The sequence below is a fragment of the Kogia breviceps genome, chromosome 4 (genome assembly GCF_026419965.1).
Source record: "Kogia breviceps isolate mKogBre1 chromosome 4, mKogBre1 haplotype 1, whole genome shotgun sequence".
Lineage (NCBI taxonomy): Eukaryota > Metazoa > Chordata > Mammalia > Artiodactyla > Physeteridae > Kogia > Kogia breviceps.
Window position 1 is genome coordinate 84,507,374 of NC_081313.1, and position 22,189 is coordinate 84,529,562.

Below are 22,189 nucleotides of genomic sequence, written 5' to 3' on the forward strand. Positions count from 1 at the left end.
ACTTTTACTTCTCGTTTTTCTCCTTACATGGAATGTAGTCAAAGGAGAGCCTACATGTTGCTGCATACAAAATAAAGTAAAACTAAATAAAGAATTAAATGAAAATAGAATAAGTGTTAGTAATTCAAGATCATATTGCTTGTTAATTTTAATTTAAAGAAAGAAAATAAGTATAGGTTCATGATTTCTTATCCATAATCTTAAATTGCACAGAGCTCTAAAAGAAAGCTCTTTCATAATTTACTTTATTGTAAATACAAACCTGAACTGACACAAGCTATTTAGAATCTTTATCACACTTAATGTGAATGTTCATAAGTTTTGCTGATGAAACATTAAAGTATTATGTAAATAGTATATATACTTTATTACATTTCTGAAGTTACAGTGAATCCCAATTCTGAAACATTTGCCAGTAATTTCATTTAGGATAACTTGAATGTAATTCAAGTCTAATGCTTATGTTAAGAAAAATCTCACCCTTAGTATTGCTTTCTTTTAACATTATTTTTTATTTTCTGTAAGGGGTCATGACTGTGAATCTAGACACCATGGCATGGATTAAAAGCTGGAGAAGACTGATTAGTCAGCTTTTGCCTCTTAAGGTACCTGTTTTCTTTTCTTCTTTAAAAAAGAAATAAAATGTAGTGTTTCAGAGCATGGGCTTTAGATCCAATTAACTTGGGTTTGGATAGCTATGCTTTACTAGTTTTGTGACTTCGGGCAAGTCATTTTGACTTTCTAATCTCTCAATCTCTGCTATCTTTTCTGTGAAATAGGAATGAAAAAATTGTATGCCTCTTAGGGTTGATACAAAAGCAATGAAATATTTCATGGAGAGAATTTAGTCCAGTGTCTGGTTCATATATGCATGTAATAAATAGCTATCATCATAATAGAAAAAATCTGGCCTAAAATCAAAACATGGAGGGGCACTAAGAGAAAGATTATTATTATTATTTTTATTTTTTGGGGGGTGGAATCTACTTTTTTTTTTAAACATCTTTATTGGAGTATAATTGCTTTACAATGGTGTGTTATTTTCTGCTTTATAACAAAGTGAATCAGCTATACATATACATATCTCCTCCCTCTTTCATCTCCCTCCCACCCTCCCTATCCCAACCCTCTAGGTGGTCACAAAGCACCAAGCTGATCTCCCTGTGCTATGCAGCTGCTTCCCACTAGCTATCTGTTTTACATTTGGTAGTGTATATATGTACTAAGAGATTATTTTAATACATTCAGGATGAATAGGATTATAATGCTGGGTAACCTCTAAAACTAATTTTCTAAAATAGATATTTATATGATTACATTCCAAAACAAAAATATGACCTCTCTTCCACCTTTTAACCTGTGGTAATTATGCCTAAATCTTTAAACATGTCTTAAATTAGCTCATTTGGGGAGGCACTAAGAGGTGATACAATGAAGAAATATACTACTGAGTAAAATTGCAGGTTGCAGAGGATTCAAAACATTCTCTGTAATGGTTTCCAGTCCATAAACTCCAAAGGCTGTTAATTCCCCCACATTTTTGTGTTTAAATTATAGTGAAAGTGGCTAATACTTGTCACAGCTTGTCATGACTCTCAGTGAGAAAAATCAAGTGAAAATTAAGAGAAACAAATCACTAGCTGAGTAATATATTCATAATATTTTGAACCTAGAAAGATCATGTAGAATTAGATAATGTAATGTAACCATCACTTTGCTTTATGTATGTATGTAAGGACCAAAGAGGCTAATTTGTTTGCCTAGTATGACACAGGTAATAAGTACCAGAATAAGCCTAGAATTATTTAGCTAGTTTTCCATTCTTTCCATAGTAAAATTCAAAGTGTATTACTTCAAGAAAGTATGTATAGATTCTTCTGTATGAGCAGGAAGATGGTGTGACATTACAAGAATAAAATAAATGTTATTATCTGATATTTTGGGCAATTTTTTATTGTAATTTTTGTAATGGCATATATCTGTGTATAAATGTACTTCATCATGCTAGAACCCACTAGCAATACTTCACATGAAAGCACTTTAGATTTGGTCTCCTTGCTTTATTTCTCAGCCTGCTTTTATCAATCAAAAGACAAAAATAATTTATGATAGAAAATACATTACATTAACACATAGATTCTTGTAAAAAATGAAATGGGAAATATGAAAGGTATAAATATTTTAAAATACAGGACTAATAAAAATTGCTAGGCTAAGACACATAGTATTAGGAGTTATAAAAATATCAAATCTATATTTATTTTTGGATAGGAAGGTATATTTTGTAATTATTTTATAATCTTATTTATTTGTAGTACCTTCCTACATAAATATTACTTTTAAAATAGATTTATCTCCTTTTGTTATTAGTTTAATGAATTCCAGGGAAGATTTGATGTATATACACACACACACACAATTTCAAAGATAATTTTAGACTTGAACTTATTTTTTCTACGATGTTAATGTTAGGTTGTTAAATATGCTCATATTGTCTTGTTAGTGGTTCAGAAGGCTCCAGAAGAAACTGAAAGTCAGAATGAGATCATGTTATATTTAATCCACTTTCTACCTCTAGGAACTTGAGAGACTTAAATAATACCCCTAAACCAGTTTTCTTATCTAAAATGGGAATCCTACAGCACCTATCTCTTAGGATTGTTGTGGGGATCAAATGTGACAGGACATCAAAAAGTAAGTGCTCAATACACACTAAGTATTATTATTATCATTATCAACTTCAGTGTGTAAATTCTCTGAGTTATGTCAATTAGCCTTTAAGAATGAATTGAACTTTTGTTGGTGAGATTGCAAATTCAACATCTCTGGTGGGTAAGTAGAAAAAATGTATCAAATACCTTAAAATGGTTTTATACCATGTAACTTCTAGAAATTTGCTAAGTGTAAGTTTGTTTATATTAGGTTATATGAATGCACTCAAAAGGATTTTGTAAAATGCTGTTCTGAAGTATTTTTTATAAAAGTTAAATCACATGTGGAATGTACTATTTTGAAGCTACTAAGAATTTCTTAAAGTATTTGATGAAAGAACAAACTATTCATATTCACTGAATCATAATTCTAATTATAAGAATTTACTCCAAATATTTAAGCAAACAATGGCATCAATACTTAATTATAAAAATGCTCATTGGAGCATTTTTGTAACTATTAAAAAGAGAGAATATTAAAATGTCCCAAAACAGGGAATTGTTCATCATAGTCATACCATATAGTACTATGGAGTCAATGAGAAATTTTTGTTTAAGAATATTTAAAGAGGGGATTGGAACCAAGATGGTGGAGTAGAAGGACGTGCTCTCACTCCCTCTTGTGAGAACACCAGAATCACACCTAGCTGCTGGAAAATCATTGAGAGGAAGACACTGGAACTCACCAAAAAAGATACCCCACATCCAAAGACAAAGGAGAAACCACAATGAGACTGTAGGAGGGGCGCAATCACAGTAAAATCAAATCCCATAACTGCTGGTTGGGTGACTCACAGACTGGAGAACACTTATACCAAAGAAGTTCACCCACTGGAGTGAAGGTTCTGAGCGCCATGTCAGGCTTCCCAACCTGGGGGTCCGGCAACAGGAGGAATTCCTAGAGAATCAGACATTGAAGCCTAGTGGGATTTTATTGCAGGACTTCAACAGAACCGGGGGAAACAGAGACTCCACTCCTGGAGGGCCCACACAAAGTAGCGAGCACATTAGGACCCAGGGAATGGAGCAGTGACCCCAGGGGAGACTGAACCAGACCTACCTGCTAGTGTTGGAGGGTCTCCTGCAGAGGCATGGGGTGGCTGTGGCTCACTGTGCAGACAAGGACACTGGGAGCAGAAGTTCTGGGAAGTACTCCTTGGTGTGAGACCTCCCAGAGTCGCCCATAGCCCCACCAAAGAGCCCGGGTAAGCTCCAGTGTTGGGTTGCCTCAGGCCAAACAACCAACAAGGAGGGAACCCAGCCCCACCCATCAGCAGTCAAGTGGATTAAAGTTTTACTAAGCTCCGCCCACCAGAGCAACAGTCAGCTCTACCCATCACCAGTCCCTTCCATCAAGAAACTTGCATAAGCCTCTTAGCCTCATCCACCAGAGGGCAGACAGCAGAAGCAAGAAGAACTACAATCCTGCAGCCTATGGAACAAAAACCACATTCACAGAAAGATAGACAAGATGAAAAGGCAGAGGGCTATGTACAAGATGAACAAACAAGATAAAATCCCAGAAAAACAACTAAATGAAGTGGAGATAGGCAACCTGCCAGAAAAAGCATTCAGAATAATGATAGTGAAGATGATCCAGGACCTCGGAAAAAGAATGAAGGCAAAGATTGAGAAGATACAAGAAATGTTTAACAAAGACCTAGAAGAATTAAAGAACAAACAAACAGAGATGAACAATACAATAACTGAAATGAAAACTACACTAGAAGGAATCAATAGCAGAATAACTGAGGCAGAAGAACAGATAAGTAACCTGGAAGAATAGTGGAATTCACTGCTGCGGAACAGAATTAAGAAAAAAGAATGCAAAGAAATGAAGACAGCCTAAGAGACCTCTGGGACAACATTAAATACAACAACATTCGCATTATAAGGGTCTCAGAAGGAGAGGAGAGAGAGAAAGGACCAGAGAAAATATTTGAAGAGATTAGAGTTGAAAACTTCCCTAACATGGGAAAGGAAATAGCCACCCAAGTCCAGGAAGCGCAGTGAGTCCATATAAGATAAACCAAAGGAGAAACACGCCAAGACACATAGTAATCAAATTGGCAAAAATTAAAGACAAAGAAAAATTATTAAAAGCAGCAAGGGAAAAATGACAAATAACATACAAGGGAACTCCCATAAGGTTAACAGCTGATTTCTCAGCAGAAACTCTACAAGCCAGAAGGGAGTGGCATGATACACTTAAAGTGATGAAAGGGAAGAACCTACAACCAAGATTACCCTACTCGGCAAGGATCTCATTCAGATTTGATGGAGAAATCAAAAGCTTTACAGACAAGCAAAAGCTAAGAGAATTCAGCACCACCAAACCAGCTGTACCACAAATGCTAAAGGAACTTCTCTTAAGTGGGAAACACAAGAGAAGAAAAGGACCTACAAAAACAAACCCAAAACAATTAAGAATGGCAATAGGAACATATATATCAATAATTACCCTAAACGTGAATGAATTAAATGCTCCAACCAAAAACACAGGCTTGCTGAATGGATACAAAAACAAGACCCATATATATGCTGTCTACAAGAAACCCACTTCAGACCTAGGGACATTCAGACTGAAAGTGAGGGGATGGAAAAAGATATTCCATGCAAATGGAAATCAAAAGAAAGCTGGAGTAGCAATACTTATATCAGATAAAATAGACTTTAAAATAAAGACTGTTACAAGAGACAAGGGAGGACACTACATAATGATCAGGGTATCAATCCAAGAAGAAGATATAACAATTGTAAATATAAATGCACCCAACATAGGAGCACCTCAATACATAAGGCAACTGCTGACAGCTATAAAAGAGGAAATCAACAGTAACACAATAATAGTGGGGGACTTTAACACCTCACTTACACCAATGTACAGATCATCCAAAATGAAAATTAATAAGGCAACAGAAGCTTTAAATGACACAATAGACCAGATAGATTTAATTGATATTTATAGGACATTCCATCCAAAAACAGCAGATTACACTTTCTTCTCAAGTGCGCATGGAACATTCGCCAAGATAGATCACATCTTAGGTCACAAATCAAGCCTCAGTAAATTTAAGAAAATTAAAATCATATCAAGCATGTTTTCTGACCACAACGCTATGAGATTAGAAACGAATTACAAGAAGAAAAACGTAAAAAACACAAACACATGGAGGCTAAACAATATGTTACTAAATAACCAAGAGATCACTGAGGAAATCAAAGAGGAAATCAAAAAATACCTACAGACAAATGACAATGAACACACGACAATCCAAAACCTATGGTGTGCAGCAAAAGCAGTTCTAAGAGGGAAGTTTATAGCTATACAAGCCTACCTCAAGAAACAAGAAAAATCTCAAATAAACAATGTAACCTTACCTAAAGGAACTAGAGAAAGAAGAACAAACAAAACCCAAAGTTAGCAGAAGGAAAGGAATCATAAATATCAGAGCAGAAATAAATGAAATAGAAACAAAGAAAACAAGAGCAAAGTTCAATAAAACTAAAAGCTGGTTCTTTGAGACGATAAAGAAAATTGATAAACCATTAGCCAGACTCATCAAGAAAAAGAGGGAGAGGACTCAAATCAATAAAATTAGAAATGAAAAAGAAGTTACAACAGACACCACAGAAATACAAAGCATCCTAACAGACTATTACAAGCAATTCTATGCCAATAAAATGGGCAACCTGGAAGAAATGGACAAATTCTTAGAAAGGTATAACCTTCCACGACTGAACCAGGAAGAAATAGAAAATATGAACAGACCAATCACAAGCAGTGAAATTGAAACTGTGATTAAAAATCTTCCAACAGGGCTTCCCTGGTGGCACAGTGGTTGAGAGTCCGCCTGCTGATGCAGGGGAGGCGGGTTCGTGCCCCGGTCCGGGAAGATCCCACATGCCGCGGAACAGCTGGGCTCGTGAGCCATGGCCACTGAGCCTGTGCTCCACAGCAGGAGAGGCCACAACAGTGAGAGGCCCGCATACTGCAAAAAAAAAAAAAAAAAATCTTCCAACAAACAAAAGTCCAGGACCAGATGGCTTCACAGGGGAATTCTATCAAACATTTAGAGAAGAGCTAACACCCATCCTTCTCAAACTCTTCCAAAAAATTGTGGAGGAAGGAACACTCCCAAACTCATTCTGTGAGGCCACCATCACCCTGATAGCAAAACCAGATAAAGATACTACAAAAAAGAAAATTACAGACCAATATCACTGCTGAATACAGATGCAAAAATCCTCAACAAAATACTAGAAAAACAGAATCCAGCAACATATTAAAAGGATCATACACCATGACCAAGTGGGATTTATCTCAAGGATTCTTCAATATATGAAAATCAATAAATGTGATACACCATATTAACAAATAGAAGAAGAAAAACCATATGATCATCTCAATAGATGCAGAAAAAGCGTTTGACAAAAATCAACACCCGTTTATGATAAAAACTCTCCAGGAAGTGGGCATAGAGGGAACCTACCTCAACATAATAAAGACCATATATGGCAAACCCACAGCAAACATCATTCTCAATGGTGAAAAACTGAAAGCATTTCCTCTAAGATCAGGAACAAGACAAGGATGTCCACTCTCACCACTATTATTCAACATAGTTTTGGAAGTCCTGGCCACAGCAATCAGAGAAGAAAAAGAAATAAAAGGAATCCAAATCAGAAAAGAAGAAGTAAAACTGTCACTGTTTGCAGATGACATGATACTATACATAGAGAATCCTAAGGATGCCACCAGAAAACTACTAGAGCTAATCAATGAATTTGGTAAAGTTGCAGGATACAAAATTAATGCACAGAAATCTCTTGCATTCCTATACACTAATGATGAAAAATCTGAAACAAAAATTAGGGAAACAATCCCATTTACGATTGCAATGAAAATAATAAAATACCTAAGAATAAACCTACCAAAGGAGACAAAAGACCTGTATGCAGAAAACTATAAGACACTGATGAAAGAAATTAAAGATAATACCAACAGATGGAGAGATATACCATGTTCTTGGATTGGAAGAATCAGTATTGTGAAAATGACTATACTACCAAAAGCAATCTACAGATTCAATGCAATCCTTATCAAATTACCAATGGCATTTTTTATAGAACTAGAACAAAAAATCTTAAAATGTGTATGGAGACAGAAAAGACCCTGAATAGCCAAAACAGTCTTGAGGGAAAAAAACGGAGCTGGAGGAATCAGACTCCCTGACTTCAGACTATACTATAAAGCTACTGTAATCAAGACAATATGGTACTGGCACAAAAACAGAAACATAGATCAATGGAACAAGGTAGAAAGCCCAGAGATAAACCCACGCACCTATGGTCAACTAATCTATGACAAAGGAGGCAAGGATATACAATGGAGAAAAGACAGTGTCTTCAATAAGTGGTGCTGGGAAAACTGGACAGCTACATGTAAAAGAATGAAATTAGAACACTCCGTAACACCAAACACAAAAATAAACTCAAAATGGATTAGAGACTTAAACGTAAGACGGGACACTATAAATCTCTTAGAGGAAAACATAGGAAGAACACTCTTTGACATAAATCACAGCAAGATCTTTTTTGATCCACCTCCTAGAGTAATGGAAAGAAAAAGAAAAATAAACAAAGGGGACCTAATGAAACTTCAAAGCTTTTGCACAGCAAAGAAAACCATAAAGAAGATGAAAGGACAGCCCTCAGAATGGGAGAAAACATTTGCAAATGAATCAATGGACAAAGGATTAATCTCCAAAATATATAAACAGCTCATGCAGCTCAATATTAAAAAAAAAAAAAATGAAAAAAAGGGCAGAAGACCTAAATAGACATTCTCCAAAGAAGACGTACAGATGGCCAAGAAGCACATGAAAAACTGCTCAACATCACTAATCATTAGAGAAATGCAAATCAAAACTACAATGAGGTATCACCTCACACCAGTTAGAATGGGCATCATCAGAAAATCTACAAACAACAAATGTTGCAGAGGGTGTGGAGAAAAGGGAACTGTCTTGCACTGTTGGTGGTAATGTAAATTGATATAGCCACTATGGAGAACAGTATGGAGGTTCCTTAAAAAACTAAAAATAGAATTACCATATGATCCAGCAATCCCACTCCTGGGCTTATACCGAGAGAAAACCATAATTCAAAAAGTCACGTGCACCCCAATGTTCATTGCAGCACTATTTACAATAGCCAGGTCATGGAAGCAACCTAAATACCCATCGAGAGACGAATGGATAAAGAAGGTGTGGTACATATATACAATGGAATATTACTCAGCCATAAAACAGAACGAAATTAGGTCATTTGTTGAGACATGGATCGATCTAGAGAGTGTCATACAGAGTGAAGTAAGTCAGAAGCAGAAAAACAAATATCGTATATTAGCGCATATATGTGGAACCTAGAAAAATGGTACAGATGAACCAGTTTGCAGGGCAGAAATAGAGACACAGATGTAGAGAACAATCGTATGGACGCCAAGCAGGGAAACCGGGGGGTGGTGGTGGTGGTGGTGTGATGCATTGGGTGACTGGGATTGACATGTATACACTGATGTGTACAAAACTGATGACTAATAAAAACCTGCTGTATAAAAAAATTTTTTTAATTTGAAAAAAAGATAAGTACTAGTGATGTAATATACAACACGAGTAATATAATTAATACTGTTATATGTTATATATGGAAGGTGTTAAGAGAGTAAGTCCTAAGAGTTCTCATTACAAGGAAACTTTTTTTTTTTTTTTTTTTTACTTTAGATGATGGGATGTTCACTAAACTTACTTTAGCAATAATTCCATTATGTATGTAAGTCAAATAATTATGCTGTGTACCTTAAACTTAAAACTTGTATGTCAATTATATCTCAATAAAACTAGAAGGAAAAAAATTAAGTGATAACAAAAATAAATAAATAAACATTGTTCTCAATGAGTAAAAATAGAATATTTAAAAATATAGAGAAATTTTCACAAATTGTTAATTGGAGGAAAAGCAAAGTACAAAATTATCACAGTTCTAGTCATAAATATATCTGTACATTAAAATATGTTTACAAATTATATATTATTTCTGGTTTCTGACAATGCTGAGAACTAATGTTAGTTTTAAATCCTGACTACCTTCCTCATAATCATCGTTAGAGAAAATATAGAAATAGAAAACATTGATTTGAAGTACTAAACTAAACCAAACCAATCTGTGAGAAACCTCTGCAAATCGGAATGTTGCCTTGAACTGGTGTGTTCGTGTATGCGTGCGTGTGTGTGTGCGTCCAGAAGGGGACAGTGTCTGAAGCCTGAGGTGGAGTTTGGCCAGAGCATCTGATTGCAGGAGTGATTTTAAGGTCTGATTTTTTCTGATGATAATGATCACCTGCTTCTCACAAGGTCATTAGCACAAGGTAAGCACCTGCTGCAGTAAAACCTAACTGACTGACCCACTGCCCTGGGCAGTCTCTCCTTCATCTCAGCCCCTCCAAAACGTTAAGGTTGGTAGATTACAACCTCGATAGGCTGCCTTCTCCAATGGAGCTATTTTTTGAATATTTAAAGACCTTGAACTCTGGGGGGTTTGCCTGGTGGAGTTGGCCCAGGAGAAAAAGAGCAACAGTGAATTTTTTTTTGTCTCTTTGGGATTCTCCACCCTAGAACACATCACCACACCTCTCCTAACATTCTTTTACATTCCTTTATTACACGTGACTAGATAGAATAGGTGACATCCCCAGTAGAAAATGAGTACTAAATAAAGACTAAAATAAAGTACATAAAGTGGGAGGTGAAGAAAGGAGCACACATACCATATTTAAATAGTGCTTTTCTGTGCTTGCTGTATTATGGCATAGGGCAGAGTCCAGGAGAGAAAAGGTGAGGCTTCCTGCCACCATCTTTCTGTGGAGTTTTGCGGTCAGCGCTTAATCCTTCAGTAACAGTGTGTGACAACACGCCTAAAGTATTGGCAACAAGGGAAGCCAATACTGTCAACCTGTCAACTGAAAACCTTAGTGTCCAAGTTCTTTTTTTTTTTTTTTCTGTAAGCGGGCGTCTCACTGCTGTGGCCTCTCCCTTTGCGGAGCACGGGCTCCGCACACGCAGGCTCAGCGGCCATGGCTCATGGGCCCAGCCACTCCGCGGCATGTGGGATCTTCCCGGACCAGGGCACGAACCCGTGTCCCCTGCATCGGCAGGCGGACTCTCAACCACTGCGCCACCAGGGAAGCCCGGTGTCCAAGTTCTTTACTGGGCATTGTTCAGTAGACACAACTGACAACCAACCTGGCTGACTTTAGTTAATTCCCTGCCCCCGCCAGACTTCAAATTGATATCTTGTAGCCCATGGTTCCCATGATAAATGACATTGTTAGTATAGAATATCCTGGCATGGCCTAAGGCCTCAGATAAAAAAAGACACTGTTATTACATAGGACATTCCAAGCTCTAAAGGTTATCTCCCAGAAGCAGGGCAAGGGCCAAACCTTTCTTTTGAGCAGGTTTTGGACAACCCAGGCTTACTGACTTAGTCCTTTCTTGCACATATGTAAATCTTGCTTTGCTTGAGATGTGTTGCCGGAAAGGGATGGATGAAGAACAAGGAAATCACACCCAAAGTTACTGGAATTCTTTGTACCAATAAGCAAAATCCAAAAGGTTTAACTTTCAATAATACATGAGAGACAATGTGAAGGAAAAAGAGGACAGATCCTGGATATACAGTTTCTAGGTTTATATAGGCACTCTACTATTCTCCTAGCTGTATGACATTTTATAAATATTGTATCATAACTAGTTGCCTCAGTTTCATTATGTGATAAATAAGGATATTATTATAACTAATTTGCAGGCTTATTACAAGAAGCAATTGAATTAATACACATATAAAACTTCAACTTGTGTTTGGCAAGTAGCAATAATGTGATAAGCATCAGCTTGTTTTGTTATTAACCAAATGATGATACATACTTAAGTCATTTGAAAGAGCCCTGTACCTACTCCCATTGATTATTTTATTTGTCTTCTTAATCAGTTGACAAAGAAGTGATGGGATGAATATATGGATTTCTGTACTTCTGAGAAATTTTCATCCTCTAAGAAAATTCAACACTTTTCTCATTTAGAGAAATAACCACCCTCCTAGCCCAAGTGGAAAGAAGTGATACATATTGGCATCCATTTAAGTTCTGGTTTTCTGTCTTATGTCAGATAGAAATAATTTTATTATCAAATGTTGGTAAAATGAGTTTATCATGTGTATAGAGCAAATCCATTGAATAAAAGAACTACTGGGTAAGCTCTTCAACAGGTTGCTATCTGGATGGATCAGCTGCAGCTCTCTTTGCGGTTTGTTATTTTTCTGTTCAAGATTTATAGTCACAAGGGAGAGAGACTCTGGTTAACACTGGTCATATGCCCGCTCTTTAGCCAGGAGAGGGCAAGAAAACTTGAACGACAGCTCCACCAATTCCCCATCTATCATGGAAGGGTAAACTCTCTGAAAAAAAATTGAGACACAATTAGCACACTAGGAAATGGGATGCTATGCTTATATATAGTTTCCTTCATAATAGTAAATGATATTATCCAAAATCAAACTCCATTAACAGAATAATGTGATGGGCAGATATCAAGTACCCAATTGCCTAGTTTAAACCATGGTTAGATTTTAGAGTACTACAGCAGATGATTTCAAGCTCTTTTGGTAAGAATGTGATACCTAGAGTTGAGCCCTCCTCTCAATTTTAAGTATGTTAAACTTGAGAAATTTTTATGCATGCATAACTCTACTAATTACTTTTACATTATAAATCATGCGCAGAAATATAAACAGATAGGAAAAAATAGAAATTCTAATATTTTCTTCCTATCCCATCTTGGGTGTGTCTCCTGTGTTGGAGACTGGTATAAAGGAGTGAATGTACATGAGGTACATGAGGTATCCTATGTAAATGCTCTTTCTTCATTTCATCAAAATTGGATAGCATCAAGCAATCACAGTCTGACATGTGTCTGAAGAACAAGTGCGTTGCATTGTAGTTTGATGGCAGATGCATGTGCAATGGCGAGGAGCACCCATCAAGCTACTGTATATTTGTTATACAAAGGGGATGCTACTAAAGCATTTGTCCTTAAACCCGCGATCTACTCCTCAGTAACTTTGTTATGATTCCCCCTAGTGATTCTCCTAAACATTACTTAAGGGTTTATGAGTGCTTTCTTTCCCAGAATGCAGAACCGTTTGATGTAGCTTCCACTCCTCTAAATAACCTTCTTCTTTTGTGTCGTTAACACGTCTGTAAGTCATCACTATTAACAAAAATAATGTGGTTTTTCCTTTAGCCAGGGGAATTGAATAGTACCTGTGCATCGGGTACAATTGCTCCAGGTTAGCAGTTAGCACGAGGGTTGTCCTTTTGAAAAGAATATACAAATTTTGCATAGCTTCAGGCTCCTGAGGTACTCAGTAGTCTGACCTCCGAATAAGTTTTCTTACATAAAATGTGAAATGCTGTCCTTACTATTGGAGATTAGTGACCAGTTAAGTGGTTAATCTTAGATTTTGAGGTCTTTGAACTGTTGGCAATAGCTGTTTAGCTGTGTTGTGGTAATTCACAATACAGTCAAAATACTTTTTGGTAGATCACTTTTTGGTCCAGAGATATATGATTTTATACATTTCATAGCCCATGAATAAACATGCAGGAGTTACTGTTAATAAACCAAACAAATACCACCGACTCCAAACATTTAATCACTTGTTATTTTTTAAAATGTCAATAGTATATTCACATATTAAAGTCTTTTAAATTACATAAAGAATATACCGGAAGATCAAAACAACATATGTCCTTATTACAGTAATACACAGTAAACACATACATGTTTTCTAGCATCCAGTACAAATAATAGATAGTTTTGCCAATATATTAGGCAAAAAGCTAGTATTTTTGACTATCTTGAGCCTACAAAAACAGTACTATCGGGCTTCCCTGGTGGCGCAGTGGTTGAGAATCCGCCTGCCGATGCAGGGGACACGGGTTCGTGCCCTGGTCCGGGAAGATCCCACATGCCGCGGAGCGGCTGGGCCCGTGAGCTCTGGCCGCTGAGCCTGTGCTTCCGGAGCCTGTGCTCCGCAACGGGAGAGGCCACAACAGTGAGAGGCCCGCGTACCGAAAAAAAAAAAAAAAAAAACAGTACTATCACATGGTTCAGTCAAATATATTAGCAAAGTTTTGTTAGTAAAGGCTTTCTGCCAAGACTTCTAAATGGACATGTTACCTCATATCAGTTATTATGAAATTATTTGATAAAGTGGACTTCATTTCAAAGTTCTTAATTTATGTTGACTGAATTTTTGAAAGGAAAAAAATCAAAATATGTTTTGTGCTTAAAATAACTGTTTAATATGTACTAAAATAATACAAACCTACTACTTCTTCAAGAGTTATGAAAGCATAAAACTACAATTCAGATTCTACCTAAAGTACCATAAATTCTAAATCAGTGCAGTTAAGTATAATGGGGACATATTCTTATCTGATGTAATAAAAAGATAGCCAGCCTTTGTTTTTAGACAGTGTGTTAAATGAGCATTAAGGCCATACATAATTCATCTTCTTTACTATAAAATAAATACATTTGTCATAGAAAGCAAGAAACAAAACTAAACAAGCCTACTACTCTGCCTCAGTAAGAATATGAAATAAGCTTTTGAGGTCACATTGTCACATCGCTGACTATCCAAAATGACAATGGATAAGATCAAATAATTGATGTACATGTTGCTATTCTTGTATTTTTCTGTGTATATTTCATAGCTTCTACAACTCTTTCTTTATAATCCTCAGATAAGGGATCAAGTTATTATTAAAAACATTTTTGTGACTTTCCTGAGATGAAATAGGTGGCCTACAGATGCATGACAATTATAGCAGCATGAGCATGAGGGGACTTAGCAATGTTGAATGTATTCCAATGACAGTCTTTTAAAGAATTCCCCGAGAGTAGTTTCCTCAAAAAAAGAGAAAGAAATTGCAATAAGAAAAATGAATGAGTTTTATAGCTTTCATATATGACCTTAAATAATAGTAAAAATGTTTAAACCAAATTGAAATGCAAAATAAATTGTGGGAATTTAAAGCTATTCTCCCAAAAGCCTTCCTTGAATTAATTGTTTGCCTGATTTTGTCATATCATTTATCACAATGGTCTATAATCTCTAATTCACTTGTCTGTCTTACCTTACACAAGACAGGTTTCATCTGTAATTCAACATTGCATATTCCCAATGCCAATCACAGTGCCTGAGCACTCATTAAATATTTATAGAATGAATTGAATGAGTAAATATATTAATGTTATATTAAAACAAGGGTATATGTATGTAAATTTGAGAGTGTTAGTACCTTTATTTTCATTAGAATTGTTTCTTTTGGAAAATTATGCTCTGACTTTTTTGGTGTGTTTATCATTTGTTTTTGTTTAAGAACATATGAAAGGTAGGTTTAAACTGGCAGTAATAAAAACCATTCTTTATATTATAAATGGAAAGGAAAAGTTTTTGACCTTTTTGTGTCTGTGTGTGTGTAATGATGATGCTGTGACTCCTTATTCCTAACAGTTGTACTTGCAGTGCACTAGAAAAACAAAAACAAGCAAAAAAAAAAAAAAAGCATAGGACCATTAAAAAATTAGACAATTTGGTAAATCATATAATCCTAATCACATAGGAAAGGCTTTCAGTAATACAGTTAGAAATCTATTGGCCTTTTGTACACTCTGGCTTATACTTTAGATATAAATTTGCTTGCTGGAGTTTTAAATTATATTCCCAAAAATGTCAGTGAATGAATGTATAATAATGTGAGGCCTTATGCAACTATGTAACAATACCAGGATACAATAAAACTTATTCCTGACCATCTGCTTAAAATGATTTGAGAACATTATCTACAGATTGTTTAATTTTATAAGTATTTGTACTTATTTTAAATGATTCTCTACCTCTGTACCAAACTTTAGTGTAAATATTACACAAAGTATGTGAACTCTGATATTAACTGAATTAATAATCATTTTGAGAATCAACGACAAAATGAATTTAAAAATCAAAAATCAAGGGCTTCCCTGGTGGCGCAGTGGTTGAGAATCCGCCTGCCAATGCAGGAGACACGGGTTCGTGCCCTGGTCCGGGAAGATCCCACATGCCGCGGAGCAACTAAGCCCGTGAGCCATGGCCGCTGAGCCTGTGCGTCCGGAGCCTGTTCTCCGCAACGGGAGAGGCCACAACAGTGAGAGGCCCGCATACCGGAAAAAAAAAAAAAAAAAAAAAAAATCAAGTGAAATGTCTTTAAATCTGCATTCTGTTTGAATTATCTAATTGTTATTATTATAGCATATTAAATACTGTCATAGACTCAAGTGATTTGTTCCCCATTTCTATTTTTGAGCTTTCATAACTATCAGTAGTATAATTTTCTTTTTAATTAGAAAAAGTTATATGAAAAAATTTTCCCCTTCATAGTGAGATGAGATACAAGTTTGTCTTTTAATTATGTGAAATTTGGGTTAGTTTCTTTGCCTCAGTAGTTTCTTTGAGAGCAGCCACATTCTTATAAGGCTCTGGACACATTAAAGATAAAGTAATGTTAGTGAAGTATTTTCTAAAATATAATATATCAATAATTCTCCATTTAAAATACTAAAATTCAAGTGTAATTTATTTCTCAAACCTTGTTTCAACCATCTTTTTTCTTGTCTTTAAGTTAATTTTGATGATGCCTCTATAGACTTTGGTTCAACAATAATAATTTGAGCTGAATTCTATAACCCTCTTGGCAAAGAGGTTATTTTTTTGAATATTTGATCCCCCAAGCAGTAATTTCATAGATATAATTGCAGTGAACCACACCTATGCTATTATTATATTAAAGCTAATTTATGCCATTAGCCCAAGTGAAATAATTCTCTGAGTTAAAAAGCTTAAAGATTCCTACAAAACATAGAATATTGTTCATACGTGGCCATAGAGATCTACATTGCCATAGAATTTTAAAGCTTGGATAGATCTCAGATATTGTACGGTCAATAAATTTTATTTTTTAGCTGAAAACAAATTGTGGTTCAAGAATGAAAAGTGACCAACACAACCAGAGCAATTGTCTCATTTCTAGTATAGTGCTCATTCTTCCATCCTCAAGTGTTTAATATTTTACTGTATTTTCAGCTAAGCTAAGCTCTGATTTTCTGTGTTTGCAACTAAGCTTTTTCAATTCCCAGTTGTATCTCAAGAGATTCTACTCACATGCTACTGTAAACATACACTAAGAACATAAAAAACTAAACTTATCTTCTTACACTTCCATATCTGTGTTAATGGCACTAAGACTTGAAATATTGAAATCACCTTTTACTCTCCTCTTCTATAAAATTATTCACCAAGTATTATAGTAACTAGCAATATATAGTAGGAATAGTTCTAAGTACTTTATGTGGATCATTTGATTGTTTCTCAAATGAATCTCTACATAGATAGTATTATTCTTTCTGCTTAAAAAAGGGGGAAATGGTCTTAGATAATAAAGTTGCTTATATTCACAGTTAATTATTAGTGTACCCAGGTTTCAGTTGAGACCATCTGATGTCACAGCTCTCTCTCATGACCACTATAATAATTGTCCCACTAGAGATTTCACTAACATTTTTTGTTTGTCTTCCTTTCCTTTTATTCTGCTATGATGACTTGATTCCACAGTCATGTATTAGATGCCTGTGGAGGAAGATGGCTGAAAAAGATATTTAGAGAAGAGAGATAGTTGACATAACAGCAGTTTGTTCAGGATGATAGATGAGCAAAGAAGAGAAGTGGGTTGCACTTTTTAAAACCTGGCAATCTCAAATTTAAAATAGTGAAATTAAATAAATGCAGATTGCACTAACAAGATGTACAGGATCATCTGCTTCCGGTGATCCTGGATCATGGAGCCAGGACAGTGTCGATGGTTGGATGTCAGGAGCAGACAGTGTTTATTGCTGGGGATCTGGGGCAGGAAGGATCTTCATCACACTACTAAGACACCTAATTTAAAACAGATGAATTGTTTATTTCTAGAATATTCGTTTTAATATTTTAGGCTCCAGGTGACCTCAGGTAACTGAAACTGTGAAAAGTGAAACCACAGATAAGGGGGGACCACTGTATTCTTTTCCTGGAATATCACATTTTACAAGCTCCAAGACTTGGCTGGTGTCCTTTATGATTATTTGTGAGTTTTTTTTTAATGTACAAACTAGTCATTCCCCTTATATTTTTTTTCTGAAATAGTCCTCTCAGCTAAGTTTGACTGTTGTATTCAATATTTCCACCAGTCAACTAACTGAACTTTTGCATCCAGTTTAAACTTTGGGTAAAGCCATAGGACACATGATTATTTAGAGAACTTGTACATGGATTAGTGGACGTGTCTGAAAGTAGACAAACCAACATGTTTATTCAAGCATCACCTAGTAATGATGCACGATGTAAAAATTAAAATTTATCTTATAGAAAGTACTAGCATTAGGCCAAAGCTAAAATATAAATATCCCTGATGGTTAATGCTTTGATAATATTAGATTATAACTTACTGAAATAGAATATGTGTGGGGAGTTATCTGTTTAATAAAGTTCATTGTTATTATTATCATTATAATAATAATTACTACTAAGCAAATCCCCAAATTCCCCACTCTGATAGCTGCCCTAATTTTTCTCAGACCTGCCCACAGCAGGAGACTTGAGGATACTTTAACATAGGTAAGAATGGGAAAGGAAGTCTTCCAGGGGCAATACCTACCATGGCCCAATGTTCTGGGCAAAGGACAAGTTTGTCAACTAAAAACATAAAGTGATTTTTTCCCAAGGAAGTGGTATTATAGTAGTTTTAATACCATTTTGTGTTCTGTATTTTGTCTGCATTGTGGATTAAGTTGGATCTTATGAATAATCTTTATAGTTCTAAGTGAGTTACAAATCGTGTTTTGAATTTGTCCCTGGGGTGGAGCCTTTCAATATTTGGAGTATTAATAATAATATCAATAATTTTATATATAAAATTTGGCCCACTCTCTAGAAATTCCTGTAATTATAATCCAAGTTTATCATAAAACTAGATAATCTGCATCTAAAATAGGAATTCCACATTACTGAACTGAATTTTTCAAATTCAGATTATTTTTAATCAAATAAATTATTTAAAAAATATACATGTAGGCTGAAGATTAATAAATGAGTGAGCATGATTTCATAGGATAGGTGGTAATCAAAATACTTTCTATATTTGTGAGTTTTACAAATAATACTATATAGTTGTTTGTAGATTTAAAAACCTAATGGGCCTTTGTCTACTAACTATAATTAAAAATTTAATATTTACTTTATATCTTTTAAGATTGTTATAATCACATATTGAATGGTAGTATTTCCCCTTTTAACTGAAAGAATTAATAAGATCATTCATCAAGACTCCCTTCTTATATTCAATTTCAATATACAATCACCACCATATGATTTTAGCTATTTTCCTTTTCTCTTTCACTGAAAATGTTTTTACACATATTTTAAAATATGTGTTGTCCTTTCCTGAATCACTTAAGTTGTTACATACAGACATTACCATTTTCAGGTGAAATGCACATAGGAAGAATGCCAGCTCATCCAGAAATTGGATTCCTGAGTTTCAAAAATGAAAGATCCTGTTATTTGACTTGATGGAGACTGTATTAGCTGTCATTCACGTTAAGACTTTTATTCTCCTACCAGATCAACTCCTGAGGGTTTGAAAATGTAAGACAATGTGGTTCTGCTTTTGGTACCTTTCAATGCTTGCACACTAGTGGAGTGAGACCATGATTGTAGGTTGTGAGAATTTTTAAGATGTTTAAAATACAAATTTTTTTTTTTTTTTAGTAAACAACATTCCTCCCAAAATAGTATTCAAACTTAAAACTAATGAAGATTGTTTGAAATCAATGTAAAACATATCCCTTTTAACATAGAGAAAAAAATTAATATGGTGAAAAAGTAAATTAGTTGTCTTTGGATCCACATTGCTTTTACATTCTGATATGTATTCCTGAGATTCCTGAATTAGGTAAGGGGATTGCTGTAACATTTTCTATCCAATATTTCTATTAGTAAAATAAAGCATGTTTCTCTACAGTGTATTAGTTTCTCTGGACTACCATAACAAAAAGTACCACAAAGTGGTGGTTTAGAATAACAGAAATTTTTCTTTCATGGTCCAGGAGACCATAAGTCTGAAATGAATATGTATCAGGGTTGGTTCCTTCTGGAAACTCTGAGTAAAAATCTGTTGCATGTTGCTCTCCTAGCTTCTGGTGGTTACTGACAGTCCTTGACGCTTGTTGGCTTGTATCACTCCAATCTCTGCCTTCATTGTCACATGGCCTTCCTCTCTTTGTGTCTCCACGTGTCAGTCCTCTTCTTATAAGAACACTAGTCCTTGGATTTAGGGCCTGCTCTAATCCAGTATGACTTCATCTTAACTGACTGCTTTTGCAATGATCTTATTTCCAAATAAGATCACATTCTTAGGTTCTGAATGGACATAAATTTTGAAGGAACACTATTCAACCCACTCTGGCTTTCTGTCAGAGAGTTTTTTCACTATTGATGACATAATCCACATGGAACTTGGTGCTTAATTAATTAAGTATATTATTCTCTCTCCTGTGATATTCCAGTTAATTCACTTAATTTTAGAGCATCAATGTTTCTGTTTATAAACACGGAAGATGATAATTTCTATATTAGTAGGTCTTAATAAGATCATGCAATATAGAAATTTATAACCATTTTGACTAAGGATATTCAATAACTTAATAATATCATTAGAATAAGAACAATTCTCAAGTCTGCTAGTAATCTATTGTGTGACCTTGGGCAAATCACCTGCCTGAGTAAAGACTGCATGATTGATACATAAAGTAAAACCAGTAGCCTATGGGTCAGTTTGATCTATAGACATATCTTATTTGACCAGCAGAATAATTTAAAACAATGAATTTGATTTCCTTTATGCAAGATTTTTACTCTCCAGTTAATCACATTCTTTATCCCTTCCTAAAATGTCATATTGACTACTTCATATTTAGAACCTGGTGACCCCTGAAGGCATATGAGTTTCCAGCCCTTGAGTTTTCTAACTTATAGTCTCATGATTCCTAAGTCATAGATTACTTTCAGAATAATAAAGTCACGTTCTGTAACCAGTTTATCACTTTTGAAAATGTTATAAATTCATTTGACTCCTTAAAGGACAGCTATTTAATAGGTATAAAATACTATTACGCTTCTATCTCTTTCTTACTGCTTGAAGTACCACTGTGTATTAAGTGGACATCTTCATTTAGCTTTTCATTATGAATTCTAGATTATTTCTTTGAGAGGTTAAAACTAATTCAGCTCCTATCAGTGGATATGAGTAGTCACAATTGCCTCTGCCCAAGGACACTCATGTAAATCAAATGTTAATTTCATCTCTGCAAGGTGCCATTAAAACAGCAATAAGCTGTCTGCCCACATTTCAGCTTTGTGAAGACAACATGCATTTAAATACTCTCTTTTATATCCTTGGCCTTCTGCTCACTAGAGAAATTTCTATTCAGGAGCATTTTTACTGCCAATGTCTGTCCATCCCCTCTCTCTTCAAAGTAATTTCCAGTCCAGGGAAAAGTCTTAATTGGTGCTGACATCCAGACCAGTAGTTGAATATCTATATTCTAAATGCTAATGTAGTTGAATATCGTACTTACAAATGGGTTTTACATATAAAGTTAATTGAAGATGTAGAATTCTCCTTAAAGGAAGGAATGAATCCTGCATGCCATAAAGAAGCTTGGGGTCTGGCAGAAGAGACAAATGGCTGTAAAACTATTTATTACATTAGAGTTTTAGTAAGTGCTGTGATAAAAATTATGTTTTTCATGAAAAGATGTTTTCCAGGTCTGAGAGGTCAAAAGAAGCCTTTCTGAAAAAGGACAATAATTTTTTAAAAATTTGATTTAAATAGAGAGTGTGTGCCGATGCAGGGATAAAATGTCTGGGGAGTTACCCTCAATATCCCAGACCTCTCTTTCACTGAGCATCTTGATTGCCTGTATCCTTGAAAGTATTGGTAAAGCTTGACACTAGGCAAGAAACTGGATAATAATGATCACAGGGTCTGCCTTCTAGCTTCCTTACAGTATAAGATCAATTCTTTTCTGAAAGAGGGTATCATAATCCAGAGCCTCTATAATATTTTATACACAATGTCTAACATTTAAACAAAATTATCAGACATATTAGGAGGTAGAAAAGCATGACTGAAAAAAACAAAAGGGTAAAATAAGAAAAATTTGAAAGAGATCCATAGGAAATACACAGATACACATTATACAATAACAGCATTGAAA

At 35.1% G+C, this 22,189-nt stretch overlaps 1 long non-coding RNA gene across 1 annotated transcript in view; it reads left to right on the forward strand.

Annotated features, from left to right (window-relative positions):
• The first annotated feature begins 543 nt into the window (after positions 1 to 543).
• The window catches only part of LOC136794036 (uncharacterized), a 53,296-nt gene continuing 31,650 nt past the window's right edge, over positions 544 to 22,189 (forward strand). The window contains exon 1 of the long non-coding RNA XR_010840205.1: positions 544 to 605. This is a non-coding gene — a long non-coding RNA (uncharacterized lncRNA). The remainder of the gene's footprint in view (positions 606 to 22,189) is intronic.